At 37.5% G+C, this 25,008-nt stretch overlaps 1 protein-coding gene and 1 non-coding gene across 2 annotated transcripts in view; one reads left to right on the forward strand and one right to left on the reverse strand.

The window, feature by feature from the left end:
* Rab27b (RAB27B, member RAS oncogene family) overlaps window positions 1-25,008 on the reverse strand; it is a 117,715-nt gene that overhangs the window by 70,907 nt on the left and 21,800 nt on the right. The gene's annotated exons all lie outside the window — the stretch shown is intronic.
* LOC150049653 (U6 spliceosomal RNA) lies at window positions 17,348-17,454 on the forward strand. Its single transcript, XR_016538908.1, has one exon. It is a non-coding gene; the product is annotated as a U6 spliceosomal RNA (small nuclear RNA).

The raw sequence follows: 25,008 nt of genomic DNA on the forward strand, positions 1-25,008 counted from the left end.
GAATAGTAGATATGGTTTGAGAAGATACGAGTGAGAAAGATGGTTTCAAAAGTTTCCAGTTGTTTAAACTCTCTGGAAAAAATGTTTAGACTACAACTTATTATATTATTTCATTTATCCATTCAGTACTTTTATGAAGTTGGCATGACTAGAATCATAAAGCTAAGAATTCAATTAATAGTTCTGAATTTTAGGAATGCTAGTTAGACACCAGTTAGATTTGCATTTGTAAACATTAGAGAGGCATTAATAAACATAAAATTAGTAAAGGCTAGGCAGAACTTATTATACTGGAAATAAATTTGAGGATTAATATAAGCTCACATTCAACTATAGCTAAATATATATCTATATGAATGTGCATAAAAGCTTTAGTCATAACAAAAACTATGAATAACTAAAATGTCCACTAACAAATAAATGGAACAATTAATTGGGCAGGGTGGTTCATGCCAAGAGGCAGAGACCTTGAGGATTTTGATTCCAAGCTAGCCAGGCTTGGAATCTCCGAAATATCTCCAAAATAATCAGCAAAGATCTAGGCTGTAGTGCAAGCCAAGCAAGTGTGAGGTCTGGAGTTAAATCTCCCTAATGGCAAAGAAAGGGTAACAAATGGCATCCTCTCTATGAAGAAGCATTATTCAGCAAAAAGAAGAAACTAATCATCAAATACACATTACAATACAACCCAAATGTGGAGTATAAGGATACAACTGCCCTTATAGGGAAGCCCATCCTGTATTCTTCCTCCCGGGGATACAAGCCATTCTTTACAGATAGAAAACAAATCAGGATTTTCTTGGGAACATAGGCACAAGGGAACTTTTAGGGGTGAGGATTATGGCATTATCTTGATTGTGGTGATTGTTTCATGTGTGTAGATGTATTTCAAGGCTTACCAAATGGAGCGTTTCAAATTTTTGCTGTGTGATGTATGTATGATGATTATATAGCAAACAGCTCTGCTGCTGCAATTCACATGTAATTCCAATGTAAAACTAAATTGTACTTGGGGACTCCATGCACAATGAAATTATATATATGTATATATATGTCAGCCTCATAGTTATAGGATTTATTTTAGAGTGAAAGGTGAAATATTTTTCATTACTGCTGGGGGGGATATACATCCCATTGAGGAGCGCCAAGAAATACTTGAATCTTGATTCAGGCTTGTGACAGAGTGGCATCATGGCTCATCCCAAATCCTATAATGTTCACAGGAGGTGGGAGAACTAACCTTATTCTAATGCTCGGTTCTCACTCTAAAACGAGCATGGGGAATCTTGGAAACCTGCAACAAGAAACAGACTTGACTAGCACATTGAAGAACGGAAGACTTCTTGTTAAGAAATAATTTTTATATAGTCTCGATGATATTTAGGAACAGCAATTATTATGTGTACTAGCTAGCCACATAATTCAGAAAAGTCACCATTTGTGTGACATGGGTCGGGATTACTGGCCATTTCTATCACTGGACATGTTTCATTATTTCACACACAGTGAGCCACAGACACAAATATATGTGGGTGACTAGTCCAGAAACTGGATGTAAGATCGTAGCAAACAGACGACTATGATGTTCTCAACACTCTTTCCTGTATTTAAAGAAATCCACCATTATCCATACACAGCTGATCATTGTTACCCGAATATTTTTAATCCTTTTCTTTTTTTCCAAAACAAGTGAGGAATCAATATGTTTATGGGAGCTCTCATTAACACATAGAACTATTTGAACATTATTTTCTAATATCATGCCAAGCAAATACACATGTTAGTACACGACATCTGTCAAAACCATTTTCCTATCTTCAGAATAATAGTTCTCTACAGATAGGGCTCAAATCCCATTTCTTGAAAATGTCTAAAACTTTTCTATTTTTTTTACTCTTTAGGAGCTCATAGCAAAGTTGGATGGCATTTCATTTTTTTCTGCTTAATCATGTGCAAAAGTCATGCCTTTTAATAAAGTTACCAGAATTCATTTTGATGATTCTCAACTTTCTGTTTAATGAAAACACAGTCTTACTGAAATGTCATTGATAATGGCACAGAGAAAAATATGCAAATGTGTTCATTTAGCACCAAAAGTTTATAGAGAAGTTTTCTTAGGGTACAATGTGCAACAGTTAACATTAATGTAATATTTTCTGGATTCCAACTGTAACAATCCTTCTATATATGTTAACTAATTTAACTTTCATTATTACCTAAAGTACATGGTAATTTTATCACTGAATCAACCGAAAAATGATGTGTACAAAGTATGCGTTCAAGTATTTGGTCTAACTTCTCATATAGCTAATAAGTTAGTAAGGGTTTGAAGCCAAACAGGTTAGCCCCAAAGTCCTAACTCAATCCCATAGCCACCCTGCCTTTTAAGCAAAAAAGTTAATCAGTACCCAAACAACTACACATTTTTAGATGCACAATGGCAACATGGTAGACTTTTAGACTGTAGGTATTTCTGGTATACAGTATCCAGGATAAATCTGTAACTATTTCTTAATCTGTGTCATTACAGCTGCATGATCCTTTGAATCTATTACAACTCACTAATAGTATTGTTTTGTCCAAAAGACAACATAAGAACGTGATCTCTTCATATAAGACTTGATTTTTCTCACTCATTGGTATGTTTTAGATGTTTTGATATATTTGAAATTTCTCATAAGTGGAAAGTTGGGGGGAAAACAAGTGAAAAATAAATCACCGACTTCCTAACTCCACCAACACATGTCGTCAGTGGATGCTGGAACATTTTCCCTTGCTGACTCCCTTATAATCATTTGTTGAGTTTAAATACAAAGCATTAATGTTTATTGGAAAACAAGAAAATCTGTTTGAAGATAAGACAAACTTGTCTTTGAACAATAATGGATTCAAAGGAACATATATACACAGAAGGAAATGTTTTATCTTTTAGAAATTAGTGTGAGATGCCATGAGAGATAGAAGGAGTGCAGTCAATCCTAGCCAGGATCAAATTAACCTACAAAGATCCTATCTCAAAAACAAGGTGGCTAAGGTGGTGCATGCCTGGGGTTCATACTCTGAGGTACTAGATCCTGGTATGAAGCCAGTTTGGGTAAAAGGATAAGACACTATTGAAAAATAATCTAAAAACAGAGGACTGGAATGTACCTCAATTATTAGAGGGCTTGCCTAGCAAGTGGGAAGCACAGATTCACCTCTGGTACTGTTTTCAGCAAAGTTATTGGTTCAATAATACTCAAATTCCTTTTCAAATTCTTTCTATAATTTAAAATTAAGTAATTATCATTTAAACAGTATTTTATATACAACTTAATCAATATTGAACACTTTGCTTGAAAATATAGTGTGGTTTTCCTCCTTTTATGATTTTGATAGATTAAAAATTAGCATAGTTATGAAAGACCAGATAGATTTCGATTTCTCTTCCTTACGTTTTAAGTTCATTGTGTCTAGAGATTATTAATATGTAATTTAACATAGTTTGAATAAAACTAGTTTAATTGGTCTTGAAAAATAGCATAGTGTAAATTAAAGACACTAAGGAAATATAAAAATGAAAAGTTTAGGGGCCAGGAGTCTAGTCTAGCTCTAGAGTGCCTGCTTAGCATGCACGAAGACCCAGGTTCAATTCCCTGGCACCAAATACCTAGAAAAAGCTAGAAGTGGTGCTGAGGCTCAAGAGCTCTAGCCTTGAGAAAGCCCAGTGACAGTGCTCAGGTCCTGAATTCAAGCCAGGACTGGCAAAAAAAAAAAAGAGAAATGTTTACAAGTTTACATGACTTTTAGTCCACAGGAATGTGAAAGGTATTAGAAGATACTATCATAAATATGAATTCAATTTTTTTCATACCCTTTAACTAGTTAAGATAGATTTCTTCAATGGCAATGCTGGAATAAAAACAAGCTTTGCTTGCCAAGCAGATAAAATATCAGTCAGTCAAAAAAAAAAAAAGTCAGTCCCGTCCAATACCTAGAATAAACAGGTAGTAGTGGGAGGACCAATTCTATAGAAAATAGGATGTGTGGACCTCACAGGTCACAGCTTTGATAATGCTTGATGCACTGTGGAAAGGAGTACACATTCTATCCTACCTTGTTCCTTGAGATGTAACTGTGCAGCAACACAGATAGATGATGGTCAATTCTATAGCTTAATTCCAGATATAAAGTTGGCAAATGCTAACAGACTCAGAATCAAAACTTGTTCCTTCTCAAGCAGCAGTACTGGGCTCAATCCTTGACTTACTGGATCTTTAAATATAAATCATCTTGTGAAGTCTATTCCTTTTGCTTCCTTCTCATTTAATGTTCCCTCTAAACACATAACAAATTTGATTGGGTTAGATTTTTTGGTTTAATTACAGAGGATTAAAATTCAGAACTAAGAGAAAAAGGAAACTGTAGATAGAATTATAAGAAACATTTGAGAGTCCAAGTAGGAGGTTAAAATAAAATAAATAAATTATTCTGTCTGCTCTTCCCTAAATTTATCTTAAGAATTAGAAAGAGTGTCAGGGGTAATATTTGGTTTCCAGGGGTTTTATAGTCTCAGTGCTTTTAAATATATTAGATGATTTTGCCACACTTAATACTATGTACAATCATCAACTGCTCACAAAGTATTAAAATCCTGGGAGAGTTTAGATATCTCCACAACTATTCCTCTTTCTATGAAATTTGTCTAGTTCAAGCTTGTTGACTTCGAGTTTTTACATTCCAAGAAATGTGCCATTTCTTGCCATTGAATTGTTTTCTGGTCTCCTTGAGAAAAATCAAAGAACAAAAAAAATCCAAGAATAAGGAATACACACGTCAAACATATAGTAGGGTTAGATTTACACTCAAATTTCGCACTTTACCAGGATCCTACCGAGTAAAGTTCTGAGTAACAATGGGGCTCACAATGAGTCAAATATCATTGGGTCAACATTGTTTGAGTGGAAATGTTAACTAGAACTTTAACCAATTCCACAAATGTGGTAAGAATTGGCACTGCTGGAGACAAAGAAAACTGGACTCAAGTAGTGCATTGTATTTTAGTCTGTGGGTACTCGCCTTCACATCCATATGCAACAAAATAAAATATATTATTTACAAAATGAAAGAAGAAAGAACTGGTGTGAACAAATCCTTAGATACTACACAAAGAAATAAAAGTATTTAGTCTACAAAAATTTTCTACTACAATAATACTCAGATCTCTGAAAACGTTTTATTGCATAATATTTGTTGCTCTCATTGTAAATTTTCTTTCTTTATTTCATATCATTCCTCTATTTCTATGTGTATGAAATGTGCATGCACACACACACATGCCCGTGCGTGCACACACACACATACACACACAAGCAAGTCAAAATTTCTGTCTGCTAAGCAAGAAATAAGGTCTTATCGCCAAATAAAAAGCAAGCTAACAATGTGATCTTTTGCCTCTCTTCTTATTAAGGAAGTCTTAGGTGGACAGTGAGGTAGATGCCTTCCTTTTGCTTACCAAGAACTTATTTTCCTTTTGAAAATAAAAATATAACAGTTACACTCGGGAAGTTACTCTATCCATAGATGGATGATTCAGTGCAAAAGTCTCAAAGGCAATGAGATACAATTCCACAATATGGTTGTGCGAGCAGAAGATAAACCTGGAAGAGCTGACGCATATTTTGTACCTGTACAATACCAGCTGACTATCAATGAAGGCAATTTAGGAGAGCTGAGCTAAGACATGGAATGAGATGAGCCACCAGAACCAATGCGGCCTTACATGCAGGAAAGTCTACTTCTCTGCCTACCTAGCATCCTGCTTTTTGAGAACAGAAAACTTTCCCTGCAACAAGTTGATACCATCTAAAGAATACATTTGCTTTCTCATGAATTTTTTACTTAACGTAACTTTTCCAGTTCCATCCATTTCTCTGCAAATGTTATGACAGATGAGTAGAATTTAGTTGTATGAATAGACCACATTTCCTTGATCTATTCACCCAATGAATAGCAGAGAAAGACAAAGGAACTATTTTATTTCTCTCTTGTGAGGAAATTAGATCTAAATTATAACTATATAAGAAAAATATATAATTTCATCTGCATATATACACATATTAACTAAAGTATGGTACATGTAGGGGAGGTTTCTAATGATCTAACTTCTTTGAACAACTAACTTACAGTTTCCCAAAATGAATAACAAAAAACTGGAACATGCATTGTTGGGACAGTGGGGTAAGATCAAGGGGAAAGTAGCAGATGAGTAGAGAGGAATGGTGGGCAAATGCAGCTTTAATAGTCCATGTATATATGTGAAACCAAAACCAGATAACTGGAGGAATAGATGGGATTGGGGGAGATGGGGGAGAATGACAAAAGGGGTGGCACAGACACATTGAGTACAGGGAACATTATTCATTTCTGTTGATGTAGATAAATCTACTCAAATGGTGTTATTTAGTATCCAAACATTCTGTGATACATAACAAGGCCATCTCATTTTAGCTCAACAGCTTATTTCATTTCGTAGGAACAAATTTTCTTCAGTTGTAGTTAATATTCCTCAAATTCTTCATCTCTAGGTCGAGATGCTTTAGCAATGATCAAAACAATGAATTGAAGGCTTCATAGCCTTATTTAATTTCCTCAAACTCTTGTTATAGAGACATCTCATATAACATCAGTTCATACAATAGAGTTGACCATGGTTATAAAGTTTGTTAACTATGGAAAGACATGGTAGTTTATGGCATTTCTCATTGTACATTCCTTACAGTGTTCACTAGAAATTGAAAGTTGGGTCTGTGTTGTTCTGGGGGACGTGATTCCAGTTAAAGAGTTTCACCGACAAAGAAGGGGACCAAGACTGAGGAAAGAAAACATAGGTAGAGGATATGGCTGCTGCTGCTCTCCACAACTAAAGAATAGCAAAAAAATAGTTCAAAAAAAAAATCTTGGGAATGGAGTTTGTTTGAGGGGGGTAGAGTGAAGTGGGAAGAAAAGACTTCATCAAATCAGAATGAAGAAACTCTAGAACAGGAGGACAGGCAAAGGTGGTTACAGAGGGTTACAGTTACATAAGTAAGGTCATGAGTACATTTCTTTTTGAACAGTGTCACCCCACCTTCATTTTCTCCTGTTTTCCCCACCTCCACTTCCTACTCTATTCTATTCTGTTGTGGATATATACCTATTTTCATGATCCATTCATCTACTGAGAGGCATCTGGGTTGATTCCGTATCTTCACTATGGTGCATAATGCTGCGATGAATATGGTTGTGCTGGTCGCTTTGGTGTGGCCTTGTCTGTGGTTATGTTCATAAATACCCAGGAATAGAACTGCGGAGTCATAGGGAAGCTCTTTGTTTAGTCTTTTGTGGGCCTCAATATTTGTAATGACAAGATAAAAGTATTTTAGATTCCTTAATCTCATCTTAGTTATCTGCTGAAGAAGACACTTGAAACAATAGTTGCAGTAACTGGACCATAATGGAGCATACACATGCATTCACCATTCCCCATGCAATTAAGCAACACACACAGAACACTATTCACACCTCTAAATGACACAAATTTATTGAATATCTACCATGTCTTCAGCAGTGTTCTAAACCCATAGCCTACATCAGAGAATGAAACAAGTAAAACTCTAAATCTTCATGGCACAGATGATTACAAACAACATCCATATGCTATATACAAAATGGTGTGTAAGGCAAAGTTGCCAGAGAAACCACGAGAGGATAGTTATTTGGGGTGAATTTTTTTTTTATCATGCAGTGCTAGGAATCAAATACTGGGGACAATTACTCTAGCCCTGAGTGCATTCTTGTATAGAGTGCACAAACATTTAGATGTGACTATCTCTGTAGTCATAAAAAATTGGTTCAGGCTGGACATCAGTGGCTCATGCCTATAATCCTAACTACTTAGGAGGAGGAGATCTGAGGATCACAATTCAAAGCCAGCCTGGACAGATAAATCTGAGTTATTCCATCTCAAATTAAATAGCAAAAAGCCAGAAGTAGAGTTGTGGCTCAAGTAGCAGAACATCAGCATTTAGTGAAAAAGCTAAGGGATACCACCCAGGCCCTGAGTTTAAGCCCCAGGATCAGAACACACAAATGCCCGCACACACACACATGAGCGTGTACGTGTGCGCATGCACGCACACATGTACACACACACACACACACACACACACACACACACACAGTTGGTTCTGAGTCAGCATGACCAGGCTGATCCTGAGCTCCTGTCCATGTCTGTTTGTAACTGTGAGAGCCTGAACAGTCTGCCTGTTCTGAAGAGAGGGATCGATTGTTGACTCTTGGCACATACTTTGGTATCCCTTCTGTATCATGATGCCTGAAGTAGAAAAAATGGGGCCTGTGTCCAGAGAAAAGCATGGCTGGATGAGAAAGAGAAAAAATGGACTTTTCCCATCTGCCTGGCCTGACTTTCTTTGTTTCCATTAGGCAGCCTGATATCCCACAATAAGCTGCCATTCTGTTTACTGTCAGCTACTGTTAGAATGCCATACAATCATACAGCTTGACTGTAAGTCCTTGGCATGACCACTTGAGATCTAAAGTAGGATAATCACTATGCATGCTTCTACATAATTATACAAATAGATCCACAGGCTCTATGAGTAACATTTTATAGCTAATAGCAAAACTAATGCTTACCACATTCAAACTTCTCTTAAGAAAGGGCAAATGAGCTGCAAAAATAAAAAATCACAGTAAGAGAAGTACTAAAACACATCCTTCAAACTCTGGAGGAACTGAGATAATGCTAATCATCAGCTCAATGTGTTCCCAAAAGCATTTAAAAAGTTATCGTAAGAACCTATCAATATTATCTTGAACGATTCTTGTATACTCTGCTATCCAGTCAGCTGTACATTCTGTTCTCACACAAGGTCCCAAGGTGTTGTGTCTAGTTTAGATGTAGAGTAGGACTGAATCCTGCACAGTCTTTCTACTTTAAAATGCTGCCTTTACTATTATTTACCTGTTTAATAATGGTGATTTTCCAAAGCTGTACAAGTCAACATGACTCCTATACAGAACATGGGAGATGGATGCATAGCAGGGTTTCATAACCACACTGAAGGGTTTCTTAGAATTTGTCACACTTCATGATCATCAATAAATTTTTAAAAATCTTACTGAAATACCATACAGTTGAATGCCTTCTGATGTTGACACCAGAAGAAAAATAATAAGGGAAAGGGGGAGAAAGAGAAGGCTCCCAACCTATTGAAAACATATTGAATTGTTGCAATGAATAGTATCTTCTCTTGATAGTGACCTCTCTAAAGAGTCATGTAAGTTTCTTATAAAGCTTGCTTAACTCCTCTTCCTAGTATTATTTATAGCCAAATTATTTGGCTATACTACTAAACATTATCCTCATGGATTATAACATGTTCAGCACCTTTCCAAAATCAAATTTCAAATGCATTGCTAGACAAAAGCATTAAATGGAATGCCAGGCTGTCTCTAGACCTTTTTATATTCTCATAAACTTTATGGACTTCAGCATAACATCCTGTGCCTGCCATTTTTTTAAATAATGAATTTCAACTATTGGAATATTTATCTTGAAGATAATGAAAACTTAACAATTGCTGAGTCTAAGATTCAAGTGAAAATTTTTTTCTCATTAACTTGCTGAAATACTACTCTTTGTATCTGAGAATGAAATTTCACTATAATTGAATGCATTCAGGGTCTCTTAACTCCTTAAAATCTTAGAAGCCATACTATTCTAAAGAATTTATTGAATTTGTGCAAGTACTTTAATAGAAATAATTAAAACAGAAAAAGATGAATGCCTATTTTAGTTTCTTAAGTGCCATGAGTATGTAACATTTTAAACTTTTTTCTGAAAATCAATTTCCCTGTGAAGATGTACTATTTCAGAGATGTGTGAGTAACTTCTTTGTGTTCCTAAATAAACAAGTATATCCAAAAAAAAATCTTGATTGTAGTGTTTGCCTATTGTCTATGTAACTACCAACTAACTAATAAGGAAGTTTACCAACTGCAATGTGTTGTGTGTAATGCTTAGAGCATGTGTCCTTGGTGTGTGTGGATAGCAGAGTACAAACTCTTTCAGGGCAAGAAAAAGCAGATAGGCCAGAACCCAAATGGATCAGAATTGCAGAAGGAAAGTGTCTATATTTGGTATTCAAAGTTCAAGACTTAAGAATCAAATTCAATTTAATCTGTGTCAGCATCAATTGGTGAGGCAAGACTGGGTGCAGTGCAAAGACACCTATGAAGAAAGGCTGTGTGTGTGTGTGTGTGTGTGTGTGTGTGTGTGTGTTGTTGTTGTTGTTGTTGTTGTTGTTGTTGTTGTTAGGAAAGATAGACCGTAACTTATTAGCCACAAAGAATAATAGAAAGGATCATCAAAATGAGGGTCCTGCTAAGAATGAAAGTTGGCTGAGGTAGGCATGAAGATCAGGAATGGTTCCATTCTCTCTCATTGCCCTCTGTCCTTTTCCAGAAGTCAGGGAAACAGAAGAAAGGCCAGTGAACAGGTAACTTGCCCTTAAATGCAAATGGTAAATACAAAGCTTGCATTGTAATGTTTTCAACCAGGAAACAGCAGGGGGTAATTTAAGTATTTCAACTTCCTGTTTAATGGCTTGGTGGGCTCCCTGGACAGTTGAGCTCTCACTGGACCTTGAAGGTCAGATATAATGACTCGAATAACTTGAGAACTTTCCCCAGGTCATGTAGCTAGTGCTATAAGACTAAATAGGACACGGTTACCAAGCTGTTACCACAGCTACTCCCAATACACAGCTGTCTTCTTAGGAAGCCACATTGTTTATCTGGAGGTTTTCAAAGTCCAATGCTCATCTAGAAGGAGAATTGGCTGAACCATCGATTTCTGGCTTTCACCCCTAGTTTCTGATTCATTTGGTATTTCAAGCTTGTACCTCCTGCCCCTATCTTCATATATTAAAATATACCTTGGCATATGAGATATATGAGATAGAACCTTTAAAGAGGGGAATTAAAGTAAAATGAACACCTATAGATGGACCCTAGTTCAACATAAGTGGCTCCTTACTCCAACAGCAGATTGAGACACAGGAGTGCAGAAACAGGATGACAGGACATCCATCTGCAACCAGGGTGAGAGGTCTCAGAACATACCAGTTCAACTGGCTAACACTTTGATCTTGAACTTCCAGCCTCCACAACTGGGAGAAAATGAATTTCCCATTGTCTTGCTTCCCCAGCCTGTGGCCTGGAAGCCCCAGCAGAACAATTTGATCTGAGCTAGGCCTTGTGGGTGGTGAAGCTGTTGATTTTCCGAACTACACTCTGAGTGTGGAGGTTTCTACCCCTCAGTGCTAGGGTTCTCTCTGTGGTGTCAGGCTCTCCTCCTCCTCTCCTCTCCCCCCTCTCCACACTGAGAAACTCTCAGAAATCCTTTCTGCCATGGATGAAAGGTATTTCCTATTTTCCCCAAATCAATAATTTTTAATTCAGTTCAGTGCAGCAAGGAATAGAAAGAGGTATGTGGGAATAAGGCCTGGAAATCTCCCAGCAACATGACTTCTATCTTAAGGAAATATTATCACAAATTTTTAGAGAAAGGAGAAGGAATTGCTATATGAAATAATCTAGAAATACTTCAAGGGAGTCAAATGATACAAAGGAGAAACATGCACCCAAAGTAAAGAGAAAGGCATTGTAGATTAGTGGAAATCTTATGAAGAAAATAGAGAGGCAAAAATGTATAGACTAGCCTCACTGGCTACAGAAAGGTCAGGAGTGGAATAGGGTAAGAAGCTGAGAGATAGCCTGGGACATAAGTACTAATCATTTATGACTAGTAGCTTCCATCTGGGGACATTTACACACTACACTATGAACTCATGGAAGATGTAATCTTACCCCAGAACCAAGCACATTGTCTGGCACAAAGTGTGTACTCAATAAAATTTGGGTAGAGTGGAAGAAGGTAAAGCCCATGCTAGTTGGTTTATTGTGATGTTGCTTAAATTTGTTATCTTCATTATAGGTCCACAGAATTAATTAACTCATCTGAGAGGCAGAATTGGATCTAGAATTGTTTAATTCAAAGACCAGTTGCCTTCATCCCCACACCCAATGGCCTTTGGGCTAAGGAGTCTGCTTCCTCTATGGCTGGAAGTGGAGGAACAGTGGCAGGTCTGAGAGGAGACATTGGTGATCAGCAGAAGTTGGTGGTCATGCCAGAGAAAAGATGGTGAATGTGACTTTAAGGGCCTCAACAGGGGGTGTTGGCAGGTTGCCTAAGCACTACCCCTGGAAGCATGCCAGAGAAAGGAACACCACCAGAATACTTTTGAGGTAGAGGGAGGACAGGTTTTCAACAAGGTAGAATTTGTCAGGCTCAGTACCATTAAACTGAAGACTGTGCTAGAAAATTTACACATAAATGTATAGTTCTAAAAGGCTGTAAACTGTCATAGCTGATATTGGCAGCTGTGAGGACTTCTTTACTTGTGCACTGTGTTCTGTTTAAAGTTGACTGTAAATATGTTCCTTGTCTGACAGCATTGTCATTTCACATTTTTACAACAGTCAGTAAGTGAAAGTAAGAGCTAGACTGAGAACAAAAAAAAAAGAGAGAGGAGAGGGGAGAGATGGGGAGAGGAGCAGAGAGGAAAGGGAGGAGGAGAAGGAAAAAGAGGAGGAGGAGGAGGAGGAGGAAGAGGAGGAGGAGGAGGAGGAGGAGGAGAATGAGAAAAAGGGAGGAGAAGAAAGGAAGGGAGGGGTGGGGTAAGGGAAAAGAGAGCTCTCCAAAGAAATAGAGTCCAAAACCAAATAGCTCTTAATTAAATTTGTGCTGCAGCTTATTTTTAATTACATAGTAAACAGAATTTTTAAGTTTTCAATTTAAATTTATGCCTAAGAAGGTAAAACAAAAGTTAACATAATTCTCAACTTAGTCATCCTTAAGAACTTCAGCCAAGAGAATATGTAACCCCAGTTTGAGTTCAGGAACTTCATTTGCATTTCTTTTCTCCATTTACTTAAAATGAATGGTAACTTATCTCCACTTGTCTCTATGCATGCCTCCGCCCCAAAATTCCAGGTTTTATTTTTAAAATGTTCTGCACATGGGCAGAAAACACAGGCATACTGGGCTGCAGAAATACTGCTCTCTTATCTTATAAGAACCAGTTTTCCTTTCAGGTTATTCCTAGTAATGTGGCCTCCTTTGTAGGATCTGACTTATCTATGAGCTCATAGTTCTGTGTTTTGAACAAGTGTCTTTCTCTCCATTGACCATTTATCACTTGTGACCCTTTTCACTTGTCCAGGCTAAAGCCAAAATTCTCCAATGCTGTAATAATTTAATGTGTAAAAGTCATTCAACAGTGAGAGATTTCTCTTACCTTTTCCCCCAAATACAGAGAAATCCAGGATGCTTCCAAACACTGTTTTGGGATCCAACCAAGGATATTATGATCAGATTCATTTTTACACAAATCAATATGGTGAGTAATTATCAGGCAGTTGGAGGTAACCTGGCACTGGGGACACAAAGATGAATAAGACACTGCCATCTTTCCCTATCCAAGGGGCAGACACCTCCACTGATGAACACAGAACACTAGTGACGCAGACCACCAAGAAATCCTCACAGCCTCATGTAACACCCACCAGACTCTCTTATGCAACCACAAGGAGGCCATCTTTTTAGTTCATTGCTGGTTTTACAAACTGCCCCAAAGAATTATGATACCTCCCTTCTGGACTGCTCCACTACGATTCCTTCAACCACAGGGATGGAAGTTTCAGCAGACAGGATGAAGACCAGCCAAGATGGGCTTCACTGAGCTCTTTTGCCACCAAAACCCAATGTTCAAAAATTCTCTCACATTGCCCAGGACCCTACTGCTCACTAGGCTTCAGTGGTTGAATTTCACGATGTATGTGGAAGTACAGGACCTCTGCCTGAAGTCATCACTTGCCTGACTGTGTGCAACCATTATAAGGACTCAATGCCTTCTTTCCCAGGAGCCAACACCACAAGGGGATTTCTTTCTTGCTCAGAAATGGCCAGTTTTCTCTATTTCCTCTTGGTTTGCTAAAATATGACAGGCTAATTCAATTTGCAAACAAACATGATTTCTAGCAAGGAATTTACAGACATTCCGTGTTCTTTTTGGGCCACATATGGACACATACTTTTTCTAATTGAGCAGCATATAAATCTTGGACTCATTTCCTTAAGAAATATAATTACAGAAATTTAACTTTGGTATCTTTGATAGGAGAGCTCACTTGTGGAAATGACCACGAATCCCTCACACAATGACTTTTCATTCCAGGTCTGTCTGTAGGCATGTGATGTGGGATGCTGGCTCAGGCAGATAAATTGGACCATGCGTCAGGATCACATGAAGAAAGAGGATGAGGAAGACTAGGAGCTGGATGGAGGACTAAGATGGGTTTTCATGAGCCTTTTAGGAAGAAGAGACTATATGGCAAAGGACTGAGAATTAAGAAGGTGTAGATAGTATGGAGGAGATTTCAAGAAGTCCATTGATGGTGAGGAAGATGAAGATGAAGGGTTAGATAGTAGAAGTTCACTACCAAACATTTATTCTGGAGCCAAACTGTATCTGTGGATCCTGGCTCAAGGGCCAGAATGCCATCCTTGTTAATTGGAGAAAAATAATCACAAGTTTTTTCTGCACAGGTGTCCTTGAACCACAGTCCTCTGATCTCAGCCTTCTTAGTCCCTAGAATCATAGATATGAGCCACTGACGCTTGCTAACAGAGCCCTTTTCATATTTATTCAGTCAGCCAGTTTGAGCAAACATTTATTTCAAATCAAGCATGTAAGGTGACGTTCTGGATTCAGAATGCAGCACTGCACTAAACAGGAGGAGCCCTGAATCAAGTGAGAAGAAGCTGACAATATACAGATCACCAATGGCCATCCAAGTTATTGAAAATGTTATAAACAAGATGAGGAGATAGAGAGTGATGAAGGACACAAAGGGTACTATGTTAGTGTGTTGAGCAATTAAACAATGTTCCTTCATTGTAGAGCAGAGCTAGAAAAAAAAGAGAAGAAAATGAAGGAATGGTAATAGTTCTACAATTTAAAACATATCTGAAACTAGATTTGACATTGTATGTAAGAGAAGAAGCTGAGTATAAAATTCTATAATAACTTAAAAGATCTGGAGAGATTCTGTTCAGGAAGTTTTTACCTGTACCTATGAGTTCCAGTGTCTCTTCAACTCTATCGTGTAGAAGTTTCAAGGTTTCTTGTCTGACATTGAGGTCTTTGATCCATTTTGAGTTCATTCTTATGTATGGTGAAAGGCTAGAGTCAATTTTTAGTTTTCTGCATGTGGCTGCCCAGTTTTGCCAGCACCAATAATTGAATAGGCTATGTTTTTGGTTTATTTTAATAATTTTTATTGGAATTAATAGAAGGGTTACATTATATTCACCAGATAGAAGGTGCATAACTTCACAAACATTGATACCCTTTCTCATGTCATGGTCCTCATTTCCCTCCCACCCTGCCTCCACTTATCTTGATTCCCCCCTTCCCTATCCAATTTCAAATAATCAATTAAGCACATATAAAATATATCAGATAACAAGGTAAAATATTGTAACAATATGAGATAACCAAGGGATGGCAAAAGAGATGAGAGATAGCATAATACATTAAGGACAACAATCACTCATTATATGGCTTTTGTTTCCTTATCCTGGATGTCCTTTCCTTTAGTGTCATACTATTTGGCCTAATGTCTCTAAATTTTGTTCTATTGTAAATCTGTGCTAGGAGAGCCCAAGGTTTCTACTGATTATGACAAATGAGGGAGACTATTGGGCCTATGTTCATTTGAATCTGGCTTACTTCACTCAATATGATTTTTTCTAAGTTTCTCCATTGTATATTTTTGGCTCCTTTGTCAAATACAAATTGACTATAGGTATGTGGTTTTATTTCTGGATCTTCTATTCTGTTCCATTGATCTTCTGGTCTATTTTTGTGCCAATACCATGCTGTTTTTGTTATAATGGCTCTATAGTAGAGTTTGAAGTCTGGTAATACCACCTGCATTGTTCTATTTGCCTAGTATTGTTTTGGCTATTCTAGGTCTTTTCTTGTTCCATATGAGCCTTTGGATTATGTCTTCTATTTCAGTAAAGAATATCTTTGGGATTTTCATGGGGACTGTATTGAATTTGTATATCAATTTTGGCAGTATGGCTGTTTTCACTATATTGGTTCTCCCTACCCATGAGCATGGGATGTCTTTCCATTTCCTGGGGTCCTCTTTAATTTCTTTCATTAGGCTTTTATAGTTTTCATTAAATAATTCCTTTACATCTTTGCTTAAGTTAATTCCTAAGTATTTTATTCTGTTGGGTCCCAGGTCACAACAGATTGGAGAGACTCAATAAATGGGACTACCTAAAAATAAAAAGTTTCTGCACAGATGAAAGCATAGCTACTAAAATAGAAAGACAGCAACCATCTGGGAACAGATATCTACCAATAATACAACAGGCTTAATATCCAGCATCTATAGGGAACTCAAGAAACTAATCCCCCCAAACTCAACAAACCAATCACTAAATGGGCAAGAGAGCTAAAGAGAGACTTATCAAAAGAAGAGGTTAAAATGGCAGAAAAACATATGAGAAAATGCTCATCATCCATGGTCATAAAAGAAATGCAAGTAAAAACAACCCTAAGATACTACCTTACCCCAAGAAGAATGGCCAAGATTTTGAACTCAGACAATGACACATGCTGGCAGAATTGTGGGAAAAAAGGAACCCTACTGCACTGCTGGTGGGATTGTAAGCTAGTTCAGCCACTCTGGAAAGCAGTGTGGAGGTTCCTTAAAGAACTGAAAATTGACCTTCCCTACGATCAAGCCATACTACTCCTGAGCATTTATCCTGAACATCATAACCCAGGATATGATAAGGACACCTGCTCAGCTATGTTCATCTCTGCACTATTAACAATAGCCAGGGGATGGAAACAATCCAGATGCCCACTGCAGAGGAATGGATACAGAAAATGTGGTATATATACACAATAGAATTCTACATAGCCAACAGACAAGATAAAATAATGGCATTCACAGGGAAGTGGATGAATCTAGAGTGAATCATGTTAAATGAGACACGTCAAGACCAAAGGAACAAAAGGCACATGGTAACCTTAATATATGGCTATTAGATCCAAACAGTACAAGAGCAAGGACTCAATATTTGCGTACCCAATGCTATAGACAAAGTATTGGAAATATAAACACAACTATATAGACATAAAAATTTATGACTCTAGTGCTCGCTTCGGCAGCACATATACTAAAATTGGAACGATACAGAGTAGATTAGCATGGCCCCTGTGCAAGGATGACACACAAATTCATGAAGCATTCTATATTTTTTTAGAAACCTTGGGCTCTCCTAGCAGAGATTTGCAATAGAGCAAAACCTTGATACAAAAGGCCAAATAGTAGGACGCTAAATGAAAGGATCTCTAGGATAGAGAAACAAAAGCCATATAATGAATGATTATTGTCCTTAATGTACTATGTTGTCTCTCATCTCCTTTGCTGTCCCTTGGTTATCTCATATTGTTACAGTATCTCACTTTGTTACCTGATATATTGGATATATTTGTATTTGGTTATTTGAAATTGGATAGGGAAGGGGGGAAAACAAGATGAGGGGTGGGGGCGGGGGGGGAGGGAAATGGGGACCAAGACAGGTGGAAGGGAATCAATGTATGGGAATTAATGCACCTTCTATCTGGCAAATATCATGTAACCCTTCTATTAATTACAATAAAAATATATGGAAAAAAGAGCAATAAAAAATTTATGACTCTATAGACATAATGTTTTATTACATAGATTAACATGTATCTATGACATACAAACCCTCAGCCTAATTTTAATTATGTTCTAAAATCTAAGTGCCAGTGATTGTATATAGAGATTCCCTTCTTGAAAATTTGTTTGTTAAATACGTCATTTGAAATATGATGTAAAAATCAACAATAAATTCTTTAATTAAAAAAGTAATCTTCAACAAAAGATCTGGAGGGGAAGGATTTTAGCTTTTTAAATTCAGTGTAGGTAGTTTAATGCAAAGCTTCTCAATTCCAGAGAGAGAGGGGGGGGGAGAGAATTTGGATCCTAGAACCATTAAGATGAAAGGTCTCATCTTTTTTCAAATAGCTGTATGGAAATGTGGAATCAATCAATATGGATAAGCCTAGAGGGCAATACAGAACTAAGGATGAGTCACCAGGGCATTCTCTCTTCTCCAACAGAGGAGGAGAGCTCTTATTCCCAGGCTTCATTGCACATGCTGGGATGAATCAAGCATGCCACTTCGTTAGTCCCTCTTGGGTCTACCACAGTAAGGGAGGAAATGGTCCAAGAACCATTGGCATCTCACCCATAATACATTATGTTACTAAATATCTGGCATGACAGTTGGCTAAACCTCATCAATCGGTTGCCAAGTGTCATTTCACAAAACAGTCCCTATCCAGGACCTCTGTGTGACTACACTGATAATATTATCACTGGAGGTGAAGAGACACAGTCCTTAAAGAAACTCATCATTAGAAACAAACATGGCAGCTCACCAGAAAGCAGAGGATACTGAAGAAACCAAAGGGGAGCCTTTAGTATGTGTGTGTGTGTGTGTGTGTGTGTGTGTGTGTGTGTGTGTGTGTGTGAATACACAGGTGTGAATGAGAGTGAATACAAAAGGCTTTTACCCTGTGGAGGCACACAGATGATAATAGCTTTTTCTCTTAATGCCAAAATTAGTGGCTGGTTTTCCCAGCATCATAAATAAAACAAGTGTTTGTTCTTAACAATGATGTCTAAGACTGCTTTGGTTCAGCCTTTTCCTTTACATTGGGGGAGGGTAGAATGAGTGAAGTTTTTTTTTTGTTGTTGTTTTTTAGCCTGGCTTTATTACAAGTAGAAATGTCCATTGTTGCCTTGCCAAGTCTGAGATGAAATGTGATGCCTTGAAAAGAATGTGCATGACCTTTATCTTCCATCTTTGCAAGACTTTATTAGAACAATCTCAAATACAGCACACACACACACACACACACACACACACACCTGTCCGCTCTGCCTCCATGATGTCCACTTTACACTTCTAACCTAGATTTTTTGGCCTCAGCTCCAATTCATATCTATTATTAGGGACTTCAAAATGAAACATGGGCAAGGTTGGACTCCTGTCTTTCTTTTCATGAAAACATTTCCTGTACCCTGACTTCTTTATAAATGGCACAGACATGAATTTAGTTTTTATCTAGCTAAGATTGTGAGTCATTAGATTCCTCAATTTCCAAATAGGCATCACTGAACCCCATGGTAGTCCAAGCCGTCAGGTTGTATGCATGTGACAGGAGCGGCATGAGCAGAGATTTCTTCTGCTTTCTTTTATATGTAATGGTTACCTATCAATAATGACATGTTTAGACAATATTAATTTATTAATTTTATTTGCCAACTAACTGTCTTTTTAGTTTCCTATAAGCCACTGTCACTACCTTAGACTGGGCCTTGCACGTGGCATCGGAGAGTAGCAATCTCCACACACTGTCTTCCTCATTGAGTCTTACTGCTGTACTGGGTCACACACACACACACACACACACACACACACCTGATCCTGACTAACCAGTGTTGGAGATGATTAGTGACACAGGACATGGAACCTGAGCTACACTATGGGCTCATGTCTTCCAGACTTCATATGTAAAGTGATGCACTCCTAACCAGAACTCAAATCCAATTTTTCAGTTGGGTCAACTGATCCAATTTACATAAACTAATAAGAGCTAGAAACATTTTTCAAGGCATGATAAGGGATATAAATTATCTGATAGAAGAAAATCCTGCAAGGCTGCTACTAAATTGCAACATGACGGTTTTAGAAATGTTAAGTGATATAAAACAAACATCACTGAAAATCCAAAAAGAGATGCTGGTATATAATCAACAATATGAGGCCTAGGAGTTTTATAATTAGCAAGCAATGAGACTAGATCCTTGACCTATTTTATATACAAAAATAAATAAAGCATGGATTGGGAATGTAATTGTAACATATAAAGCCACACCAGATTATAAAAATGTTTAAACCGTCACAAAAGGAAAACAATCTTTTTAGTCACAACCTGATATTATAATCAAAAAGATACTATATAAAAATGAAATCTTGGGCCAGGAGTTTGGCCTAGTGGTAGAGTGCTTGCCTTTCCTACACAAAGACCTGGATTTGATTCCTTGGTATCAAATACATAGAAAAAAGCCGGAAGTAGTGCTGAGGCTCAAGTGGTAGAGCTCTAGCCTTGAGAAAGTCCAAGGACTTGAGCTCAGACCCTGAGCTCAAGCCCAGGACTGGCCAAAAAAGAAAAAAAGAAAGAAAGAAATCTTGCCAGGCGTAGGGCTCACACCGGTAATCCTAGCTACTTGGGAGGCTGAGATATGTAAGACTGCTGTTTGAGGCCAACCAGGAAAAAGCTTTGTAAGACACTCCCTGCCTCCATATCAAGTAATGGAAAAAAAAAGCTGAACAGAGTGGCCTGTACATTTGATCTCATCTACACAATGAGTACCAATAGGAGAATCACATTTAAAGCAACCACATCAGTACACAGAAGGGATGAGTAAATCAAATGTCCTACATTCACATTTTATAAGCATACAAAAATAAAAGTATGTCTGGAGAAACTGCCAAGACACAGGAGGCAAGGGAAACAAGACTCAAGAAATACCTGTAATTGCGAATTTTTGTGCAATGTCAATATCATCCTTGTCCATGTTCTTAGGTATTTGTTCTTATGACTGTGTGAGTCCTGAGAAGACATGAAAGTCAGATTAGATCGCTAAACTTGGTGATCTCAGGGAAGTAGTTTAGAGATAGAAGTAACAGAGGAAAAGTGCAAGAGTGCAATGGAACAGGGAAAACCTTCTTATAATTACTTTTGATTTATAGGAGAAGGTGCTTTATGCTATAGAGTAGAGTACATTTCCCCCTATTCCAATAAAATGCTGGTTTCTAATTCTACTTTTTTTTGGATTTACTATCATATCTACAAATCGTCACTTGAGGATGAACTCTCATTTGGCCTCCTCTAGGTCTTCACCCATCCAAAACAAGGACCCTTTCTTTCCTTGTATCTAGAATAGAAGTCTACCAGAAATTACTGTGAATGACTCTTGCTTTGCTGTCTTTCTTTAAGTCTCTTTCTTCAAAAAATCTTGGAGCCTACCTTTTAGTTGACCTTTTATCCCCAATTATCATTCTCTCTTCCTACTCACACCCGTAGTATATCCAGTCTCTGAAGTGGCTCGAGGTACAGTCTGATCACTTCTTCGAGGTTAAACCCATCCCATTGCATCCACAGGATAGGCAAAATTCAGCCATACGCTATACTACTACCAACATTCCCTCATCAGTGGCGACACTTCATGTACTTTTGAATGTATTATGGGAAACAGGAACAAAGTCTGAATTCACCTTGCCATCAGTTGTAGACCAAATAGATGGCATAAAACAAGTGTGTATTAAATAAGATACAAATTGAAGTTACTCTACATTGACTTTCTATGATTCAGTTATCCTCTAAACTACAAAAGTGATTGTCAAGATCTGTTCATGAATGTCTTGATACTAAGAGTACCTTCTTCTATTATTTTAGTTTCATTTGTATTGTATTTTTAAAGGGGCCATTAATCTGTCACTACTTACTAGTGGTTCTCTTGAAATACAAATGGCTAAATAACTCTAACAATGAAAATTCCCTTACAGATAATCTATTACCAGAGTACTGCCTGTGACCTCTGACCACTTTAGTTAGAGCAGCTGGGTAACTTGTAAAAAATCAATACAGTCCACCACACACAGGTATGAGCCACTGGGTAAACCTTGGGGGTGTGGAGTTATTTGCCCTTTCAGGTTATTTACCCAAGCAAAAACCTGCTTGGATGGAGCAAACATTTCATAGAGGAAATGGGGAAAATGGCTCATGGTTTCATTTCTTTTACTTAATATGTTAAAGGTGTTCATGGGGAGGGGTGGAATCTTTTGTTTCCTGGGTGGGAAAAATCTATAATAGATCAAAGTTTTCCTATCTTGGTCTGTTAGGGAGCTCAAATTTGGGTTAATTCACCAATTGAATAGTCTTCAAAATGTTCTGATCAGCCTCAGTCAAATGTCTACATGATTTGTCATTTGGCACAGTGACAGGAAGGGCCAAAAATGAACCCTTAGAAATTGTGTGTACTAGGTTATTAGAAAAGACATATTATGATACATTCATGAAGACTGAGATCTGTGCTTCACATGAAAAAGCAAATCCCCCAGGAGCATGGCTTTGTGGTAGAGTGCTCGCCTAGCATGTATGAAGCCCTAGGTTCCATTCCTCGGTACCACATACACAGAAAAAGCCAGAAGTGGTGCTGTGGTTCAAGTGGTAGAGCACTAGCCCTGAGAAAGCCCACAGACAGTGCCATGGCCTTGAATACAAGCCCCAGGACTGGAGAAAACAAAAAAGAAAAAGAAAAATATCCCCTAAACCTCTTTTTCTCCAATTTAGAATGAGTAACTGAAATGATATTCCAGAACTAACAAGTTGATTTACCATCTCTGGGGAACCAGCACACAAACTGACTGAAGAGAATGAAGCGTAAACTAGTATATATATATACATATACATATATACATATACACACAACACATCTATATATAATACACAACATATTGTGAATATATACTATATATTGTATATATGTTGAATATATGCATATATATACACACAATTACCATATATACTTCTACTAGTCTATGGACTGTGCCTGCATCTTCAGCCATATTTCATGGATTTCTTTGCAGATATAAAGAACAACCAAGTAAAGAATCTACATATGAAAATATAGACCTTAGCTGTAAAAGCCACTTAAGCATCATTTTATATATAGAAGTGGGGATACTCTCTTGACATTTTGGTATAACATTTTTGTGAAAACCTAGGAATATTAATGGCAAAACTAGAAATGGAACCAGACTAGATCTCCTAAATTCTTGGCTGGTTCTCATTGTTTCTGCCTTCCAGTTCCTACAGTGCCAGATAACCTCCATGGTCTAAATTTACAGCCATCTCTCTCCTTTCAAATATCAGTAGCAATCTCATTCTCAGGCCCATACTTACTTTGCTGTGTATTTTTTATTCCTATACATTCTTGCTTTTGATGATACTTGAATGTTCTATTATGCAGATAACAAGGTGTTAGATAAGACAAAGCCATGCTACCACTCCACACAACTTAAAAATCTGAAACTAACTAAATCTCAAGATTGCAGAGGTCTGCAATGAACAATTTTGGAGGTGTAACTTTGAAGTCATAAAGGACAAAATATTTGAGTGTTGAAATTAAATGAGTTTCCCCCTAGAAAAGAAATAGTGTTTACTAGTACATTAAATACAAAAGATCCAAGAAGTCCTGCTGTAAATAAATTGGTGTAACTCACATTATCCTTTCCCAAATATATTTGAAAATGGGAACTCTCTCCACATGTGTCTAAGAAAAGTTTCTGACAAAACTAATCATCCTCAGAGCACATGTTGCTGTATCGTGGTGAACAGGGGATGTGGGCAAGTATCTCACCATTCAAGACTTCCTTTTATTTAAAACTTTCCACAAAGAGTTTCTTGGCCTCATCTGACTGTGTGGTGAAATACTAAAGAAAGAATACCAAAGTAGTTGAAATAGTTGTGTCTGAGTTTGTGGATAGCTTGTGATGGATAGGCAGGATCTACAGAGTAAGTTAGGCAACCTGAAAACTCACAAGAAGCAGATGAAGGCATTAGGATTTAGATTCAAGCTCAACTGAGGCAATGTTTGATTTAAATTAGATGCTGGAGGATATATAGAAAGAAAAGTGCCTTACCCCTGGTGATCAATACATGTTTTGTTTTTTTAACAGATGAAGGACCTTCTGGATGGGAACCAACAGCAGTAATATGTTGCAGTTAAACAAAGCATAATATGTTGTTCAAGGAATGCAGAAAAATCCAGAGTACCTGGAGCATGGCCAAAGATGGCACTATGATGCAAGATGACAAAAAAAATAAGGATGAAGAGGCAGTGTACATACAGAACTTAAAATTCTTTGTTCTGATGACAACCACAGTATCATCTTGATGGTGTAGCTCTTTCCTTATGTATCTCTACAACCTTTCCCACAACCTGACTATGAACAAGCCATTTAAAAATAATGACCAATTACAAGAACAAGTCATTGAGCATGCCTGCAAGAAACACAGCAGAGAGCAACAGGGGATATCTGTTTGGAAAAAAATATGACATAGCAGTCATTTTCAAAATACATATGATTGGTGATGCTTGAGGAAGGTTGGGGTTAGGAGGTATTCCCCCAAATAGCGGACACTACTTAGAAAATGAAAGGTAGAGTTTACTGTAGTCCCCACTCTGAGACAGACAAGTAATGATGCATTTCAAGGAAGAGTCAATAAGTCTGAAGATGACTAATGAAGAAAACAATTTTAAAAAGATATTTAAAATTAAAATCAAATGAAAATCTGAAGAAAGCACCTTTAGTAGAACAAAGAGAAAATGGAATGTTGGGGATTGACTAGGGGATTAAGTATTGGGGTCTGATTGCAAATCCTCAGAGGGGCATATTCTGCCCCCAAGTGGTGGCACAGGAAGATAGAGAGGTTGCAAAGCACACATAGACCTGGCATTGTCTGAGTGAGATGTGCCTGTGGACATTATCACCCCCATTTGCAGATGGGAGAAGTGAGCAACATAAATGACAGGTGCTTGCTTCAACTGCACAAGTACAGCCAGAAGTCTGAAAGAGTTTGGTTATTATCATTTGATTTCAGGTTCCATGTTGTTTTTACAAAGTTACACTTGAGGAACTATAGGAGT

The sequence above is a fragment of the Megascapheus bottae genome, chromosome 19 (assembly GCF_031878675.1).
Source record: "Megascapheus bottae isolate mThoBot1 chromosome 19, mThoBot2.hap1, whole genome shotgun sequence".
Classification (NCBI taxonomy): Eukaryota; Metazoa; Chordata; class Mammalia; order Rodentia; family Geomyidae; genus Megascapheus; species Megascapheus bottae.